Consider the following 8,017-nt stretch of genomic DNA (forward strand, 5'->3'; position numbering starts at 1 on the left):
GGTTTTTGTGGGTGTGTTCTTTCCCTGTTTTTAAAATGTGCCTTCCAGGGCCTGAGGCTTTTGCTCCCGTATGTTTCTAAAGCCAGAGTTCCAAACTTGCGGGGAGGTGATAACGCTGAGGGCTGGTATATTATTTCGCCAGAGCCCCATGTCCTGCGACTGTTCCTGCCGATGCCGGGGCTGTTGTCTGCAGCTGACCGTGTTTTCTCCTCACTGCTATCCCAGCCACGCTAAAGCTACGCCCAGAAGCAGCAGTCCACGCGGGGTGGTGTATTGGCTTGTATGTTTGCTTTGGAAGTGCTCTCCAGTGCCACATTTATGGCCAGTACCTTTCAAACATGTATTTGTTGGGGTAGTATAAGACTCTTCGGATATGTTATTACATGATAGACCAAAAGGTGAACTAGATAAAAGGATAGTTGCTCTGGATGATGCGGGGATAGGGCCTGGAGCCCTGCAGCTCTGTGCTCCTCATCCCCTGCCCCCTCTTCAGGGACACACCCAAAGGCTTTGGAGGAAGCCCTAGTGTGCCCCTTTCAAGAGGGTAGAGTCACAACGGTAGGCCACAGGTTAAAAGGGCTGTTCATGTATTTTGTTTGGCCTGCACAGTGTTGCCCTTCATTGTATTTTTTTCCAACTGCTTTATTTTCAAAATAATCACAATGAAATCTCCCAGCTGGTGAACGGGATATTTCCCTCCATATATCTAAATATTACGTGCTTGTTGTTAGGTTGGATTTGCTGGAGTTAGACATCATCTACTAACTGCTTACCATGGAAGACGAAGATGAAACTTTCTTCCCTTTCCTCCTCCTTTTATCGTCACAGTATGATTGTAATTTTAATTTACTCAACATTTAGTGTTTCTCTTATTATGACAATATAAATGGCAATTGCTTCTGAGTCAAGTAGTATACAGTTTTACAACTTTTAATTTTTCAGGTAGTTAATAAATGTTTTACAAATTCATTTATTTAGTTTTTATGGACCTTAATTTTTTCCACACATTCCAACGTCTGTCACATATGTGAATATATAATTTTTCAAATGCTTGTACGTGCCAGAAAATATCTGTTCCATGCACCTCACACCCAGCTTCTCCCTCCTTCTGCTCCAGTCTGGACTTCCAGGTCTGCTGCAGAGCTAATGCCATGGGCTTTATACACTTCCATTGGGGATTCCTGTGTCCTGGAGACCATGTTTTTTTATTTTGTTTTCTAATGTATTTCCCTTTTTGTTGGAGCACATGCTCATGCTCTGATCAGCCTCTGGAAAAATGATGCATGGGAGATAAGTACTGAATTTTTGCTGTCTGAAAATACCATTTTAAGTGTAGAATTCCAGCTTAGAAATCATTTTCAATCAGAAACGTTAAGACCTTTGTCTTCTCACTGTCTCTTCATAAGGATGCATGTTGCTGTGTGTCTTCTTTCAGCCTTTGCACTGGGCATTCAGTTGGCTCTTTCAATCAGGAATCTCGAGCTCCTTCAGTCCTGAGAAATGTTTTTGTATTATATGTTTCAGGAAGACGTCTTTAAAGTACTAATTGAATACCAGAAGAACATTAAGGACAACTTAGAGGACTGATCAGTTGTCTACAGATAATAACAATGATGACTGTAAATGTGTAGAATCAGCAAGTTAAAACATTAAGCAATTTCCTGAAGTGGTGCAAACATCAAATGCTTTGACTATTTAATTTTTTAAGAAGCCACCTGGGGATACTGAAAATGGCGGCGGTATAAATGGACGTGTCCGGTGCCTTGTCCTGGAGCAGATAAGGGTGAGCAGCTGAAACGGGTAACATGCAGCCCGAATAGGCAAAGGATTTTCAGCTGAGAGACTGTCTGCAGCTAGGAAAGACCGAGAACCCCCAGGAAATAAAAAAGGACAGTTGGAGACTGCGGCTGAAGCCTCTCGTGGTGCGCCAGCTAAGCAGTGGAGACTGCACCATCTTGGGTGGTTGTTGCCGGCATCCAGAGACCAGCTACTAACCTGGAAACAAGGGATCTCAAGCAGCGTGACTGCGTGAACTCAGACGAGCACTGCTTCTTCTCACGGAAAGGTTGGACATCCCCTAAAGGTGCAGTTTGCAGTTCGGGTTGGAGGGAGGCTGAGCTCGCGCGCGCGGGGCGGAATCTGCGCCCCACAGAGTCCGCAGCCTTTGGGACCAGCGTGACCCGCGAGTGGGGAAGGGGCCCCACAGGGCTGCTGGCAGAAGGGAACGCGAAAAATGAGCCCATAGCTGGACTGGATGTAAAGGAGCAGCCTTGGACTTTGCCAATCTGCTGGCTGCTTGGTGCCAGGGGCGAGTGGGCGCGCGGAGACTGTGCGCAGACCTGGAAGGTGGAGGCTTGCGAATTCGCACAACTATCAGGCTCTTGTTACAGTTCCCTTAGATCCGTGCATTTGATTATTAAACCCAGTGCATGGGATTCCCCAGTTGGGGTCATTCGCAGAGCCTGTAGGGGAAAGTTCTTTTTGGAGAGCCTGGGAAACAGCGGGCAGTGGCAAGGAACCAGCTCTGGGCAGTGGTTTTTCCCAAACCAGTTCCAAATACCATAGAGGAAAAAAAACAAAAAAAACAAAATCCTACTGATAGAGAGGACTTATAGCCTCGGAGGTCAATCCAGACACACTGCCACCCAGAGGCAGAGCCACGGACTGTCTCTTTTGTGATCACAAATAAAGGCAGTCTGGTAAACAAATACAACCTGCCTTAAAATCAGGTCTGTGGTTTACTGCACGAGGGACAGTGTATTGCAGGGAAGTTCAACACTCCCCTGAATGCCTGGCAGGACTAAGGCGTGCCAAAAAGAAGAGTGGAAGATCTGAAGCACCTTCACTTCTGAATATTTATATATATATATATATATATATATATTTTTTTTTTTAATTCTTTTTTCACCATTTCATTAAGAACCTATTTTATTATTTTTTATTTTTTTCATCACTTGATCTTACCTTTTTAATTACTACATTTTTTTAACCAGTATTATTGCTATCCTTTTACCATTTTTTCAAGTGTCATTTTATTTTTTATTTTTTTTCTTTTTCTTTATTTTATTTTGGGATTAGTGTTCTACACTCTATTTTCATCGTTCCTTTAGCATCATTTCTCTCTATCTCACATTTACCCTTAAGCCAAAACTCTCTTCCTCACTTTTCCCCTTTTGTTGTCCTGTTTCTCTTACCCTATTCCTGCTTTGGATTTTCCCTATTCCTTCTTTCTACCCACTGTCTAAATTTCACCCTACTTATATATCTAATTTCCAATCCCTCGCTCTAAATCCATATACACCTCTCTTATCTTTCTTCACTATCTAATTTCTCTCTCTCTCTGTCGTTTTGCTAGTGTTTGCTTGATTTTGAGTATATTGGGGTTTTTTTATGCTTGTGTGGGAAATTGTTTTGTTTTTCATTTTCATTTTTCTGTTTTGCTTACTTTTTCTTTATCTGGTTATTTTTGTGCTTCTGTTTTACCTTGCCTCGCTTGATATTGGTGGTTGTTTGTAGTTTGCATTAGTCTCCAGGGATCTGCTGCTGGAGTTCATTGAGATTGGTTGCGGTTCTCTTGGAGTTTTCTCCCCATACAAATAGCCTCTTCCCCACCTCTATTTCATTCTCTTACTTTTTTTGTTTGTTTGTTTGTTTTTGTTTTTGTTTTTTTTGTTTTGTTTTGTTTTGTTTTGTTTTTGTTTTTTTTGTCTTTTTGTTTTTTTCTTCTCTCCCTTTTCCTAATCTCATTTCGGCACTCCTTTTTGTTTTTTTATTTTTCTCTTTAATCTTTTTCTCTTTTATCTTCTTTATCCCCAAATTCTCTTCGCTTGGGGGGTCACCTTTATTTGGGGTTATTAATATCGTGAATGCATTTAGTTCGGCCTTGTATGTTGTGCCTTGTTGTGTTGTATTTTGTGCCTTTGAATCAGTGCAGCAGAGAGAGAACTACATAACCAAACACCTTGAGAAGAGAAATCATGGTGAAACAAAGAACCAACCCAAATATGAAAGAAAAACGGGCATCATCAGAAAAGGAAGTAAACGAAATGGAGGCAATGGAGGCAAGCAACCTGTCAGAGAAAGAATTCAGAGTAATGGCCATAAGGTGGATGAAAAGAATGGAAGACCAATTCAACAATATGTGTAGAAACCAAGAGGAAATGAAGAGAAACCAAGAAGAAATGAAAAATGACATCACTGCCATAAAGAACTCAATAGAAAGCATCAACAGTAGACTAGAAGAAGCAGAGGACCGCATCAGCGAGCTAGAAGACAAGGTAGAAAAAAATACCCAAACAGAGCAGCTTCTAGAAAAAAAAATTAAAAAGCAGGAGGAGAGCCTAAGAGAACTCTGGGACAATGCTAAACGAAACAACATCCGAATAATAGGGGTGCCAGAAGGAGAGGAAACTGAGCAAGGAATAGAAAACCTGTTTGAAAAAATAGTAACAGAAAATTTCCCTGATATAGGGAGGAAAAAAACTCACACAAATCCAAGAAGCTCACAGAGTCCCAAACAAAATGAACCCGAAAAGACCGACACCAAGGCACATAATAATTAAATTGGCAAACACCAACGACAAAGCAAGAATCTTAAAAGCAGCCAGAGAGAGACAGAAAGTTACCTACAAAGGATCCCCCATCAGACTAGCGACCGATTTCTCAACAGAAACACATCAGGCAAGAAGGGAATGGAATGAAATATACAAAGTCATGCAAAGGAAGGGTCTGAATCCAAGAATACTATACCCAGCGAGGCTATCAATCAAAATTGAGGGTCAAATCAGGAGCTTCACAGACAAAAACGGTCTACGGGAGTTTATTACAACCAAACCAGCAATGCAAGAAATGCTACAGGGTCTGCTGTAAATAGAAAAAACAGGAAACAAAGAAGGAACGCAGCGGTAAAGAACAAAAATGGCGACTAACAAGTTTCTATCAATAATAACTTTAAATGTAAATGGATTAAATTCCCCAGTCAAAAGGCATAGGGTAAATGAGTGGATAAGAAAACATGACCCATATATCTGCTGTCTACAGGAAACCCACCTCAGAAAAAAAGACGCACACAGACTGATGGTGAAGGGATGGAAAAAGGTTTTTCAGGCCAATGGAAGTGAAAAAAAAGCTGGGGTAGCAATACTTATATCTGACAAATTAGATCTCAAAGTGAAGGACATAAAAAGAGATCAAGAAGGCCACTTCATAATACTAAAGGGAGCAGTCCAACAAGAAGAAATAACTCTGGTAAATATATATGCACCCAATATAGGAGCACCCAAATACGTAAGAAATCTTCTGGAGGAGATCAAGGGAGAGATTGACAGCAATACAATCATAGTAGGGGACCTTAACACCCCATTATCTCCACTGGACAAATCCTCTAAACAGAAACTCAGCAAAGAAACATCAATCCTAAGTGACTCACTAGATCAGATGGATTTAATTGACATCTTCAGAACATTTCACCCCAAAGCCACAGAATATACATTCTCCTCAGGTGCACATTTGTCATCTTCAAAGATCGACCATATATTGGGTCACAGACAAAGTCTCTTCAAATTCAAGAAAATTGAAATCATATCAAGCATCTTCTCAGACCACAAAGGCATAAAACTGGAAATCAACTACAACAAAAACAATCCAGAAAAATCAAACACATGGAGACTAAATAGCATGCTATTAAACAACGACTGGGTTACCAGTGAGATCAAAGAAGAAATAAAAAACATCATGGCAACAAATGACAATGAAAACACAACAATCCAAAACCTATGGGACACAGCAAAAGCAGTCTTGAGAAGGAAGTTCATAGCTCTACAAGCCTACTGCAAGAAACAAGAAACAATGAGAATAAATGACCTAACTCTTTCAACTCGAAGAGTTAGAAAGAGAGCAACAAAAAAGGCCCACTGTAAGCAGAAGGAAGGAAATAACAAAGATCAGAGCGGAGATAAAAGACATAGAGACCAAAAAAACAATACAAAAGATCAACAAAACCAAGAGCTGGTTCTTTGAAAGGATAAACAAGATTGATACACCTCTAGCCAGGCTCACCAAGAAAAAAAGAGAGAGGACCCAAATAAACAAAATCAGAAATGAAAGAGGAGAAATAACAACAGACCCCATAGAAATACAAAGGATTGTTAGAAAATACTATGAACAACTCTACTCCAACACACTAGACAACCTGGAGGAAATGGACATATTCCTAGAAAAATACAACCTTCCAAAACTTAACCAGGAAGAATCTAAAAATCTCAATAGGCCAATAACTATGGAGGAAATCGAAGCAGTAATCAAAAAGCTACCAGCAAACAAAAGCCCGGGGCCAGATGGCTTCACAGGGGAGTTTTACCAAACATTCAAGGAAGACCTAAAAGCTATCCTCCTCAGACTATGTCAAAATTTCCAAGAGGAAGGAACACTTCCCAGCTCATTCTATGAAGCCAACATCACCCTAATCCCAAAACCAGATAAAGACAATACAATGAAAGAGAATTATAGGCCAATATCCCTCATGAACATAGATGCCAAAATCCTCAACAAAATCCTAGCAAATCGGATCCAGCAGTACATCAAAAAGATCATACACCATGACCAAGTAGGATTTATCCCAGGGATGCAAGGATGGTACAATATCCGCAAATCAATAAACGTGATACATCACATAAACAAATTGAGAGAAAAAAACCACATAGTCATATCAATTGATGCGGAAAAAGCATTTGACAAAATCCAACACCCTTTCTTGATAAAAACCCTCAGCAAGATAGGAATTGAGGGATCATACCTCAACATAATAAAAGCCATATATGACAAACCCACAGCCAACATCATAATCAATGGGCAAAAACTAAAACCATTCCCCCTAAAAACAGGAACAAGACAGGGATGCCCCCTCTCACCACTCCTGTTCAACATAGTACTGGAAGTACTAGCCGTTGCAATCAGACACGAAGAAGAAATAAAAGGCATCCAGATTGGAAACGAAGAAGTAAAACTGTCCTTATTTGCAGATGACATGATACTGTACATACAGAACCCTAAAGACTCCATCAAAAAATTATTAGACTTAATAAATGAATTTGGCAATGTAGCAGGATACAAAATTAATGCTAAGAAATCCATGGCATTTCTTTACACCAATAGTGAACTTACAGAAAGTGAAACTACAGAAGCAATCCCATTTACCATTGCACCAAAAAAATTAAGCTACCTAGGAATAAACTTAACTAAGGAGGTAAAAGACTTATATGCTGAAAACTACAGGACACTGGAAAAAGAGATAGAGGAAGACATAAAGAGATGGAAGAATATACCATGTTCATGGATTGGTAGAATCAACATCATCAAAATGTCCATACTACCTAAAGCAATTTATAGATTCAATGCAATCCCCATTAAATTACCAACGGCATTTTTCACAAATCTAGAATGAACGTTCCAAAAATTCATCTGGAATAAAAAAAGACCCCGAATAGCTGCAGCAATCCTGAGAAAGAACAAAGTAGGTGGGATCTCAATACCAGATATCAAACTGTATTACAAAGCCACTGTTCTTAAAACAGCTTGGTACTGGCACAAGAACAGACATATAGATCAATGGAATAGAATAGAGACCCCAGAAATCGACCCAAACCACTATGCCCAATTAATATTCGACAAAGGAGGCAAGAGCATACAATGGAGTCAAGACAGTCTTTTCAATAAATGGTGTTGGGAAAATTGGACAGATACATGCAAAAGGATGAAACTAGACCACCAACTCACACCATACACAAAAATAAACTCAAAATGGATAAAAGACTTAAATGTAAGACGGGAAACCATAAAAATACTAGACGAATCCACAGGCAGCGAAATCGCAAACATATGCCGAAGAAATTTCTTCTCTGATAATGCTCCTAGGGCAATGGAAACTAAAGAGAAAATAAACAAATGGGACTACATCAAAATAAAAAGCTTTTGCACAGCAAAGGAAACCATCAACAAAACAACAAGAAGACCCACTACA

Source organism: Myotis myotis, unplaced genomic scaffold (assembly GCF_014108235.1).
Source record: "Myotis myotis isolate mMyoMyo1 unplaced genomic scaffold, mMyoMyo1.p scaffold_m19_p_3, whole genome shotgun sequence".
Classification (NCBI taxonomy): domain Eukaryota; kingdom Metazoa; phylum Chordata; class Mammalia; order Chiroptera; family Vespertilionidae; genus Myotis; species Myotis myotis.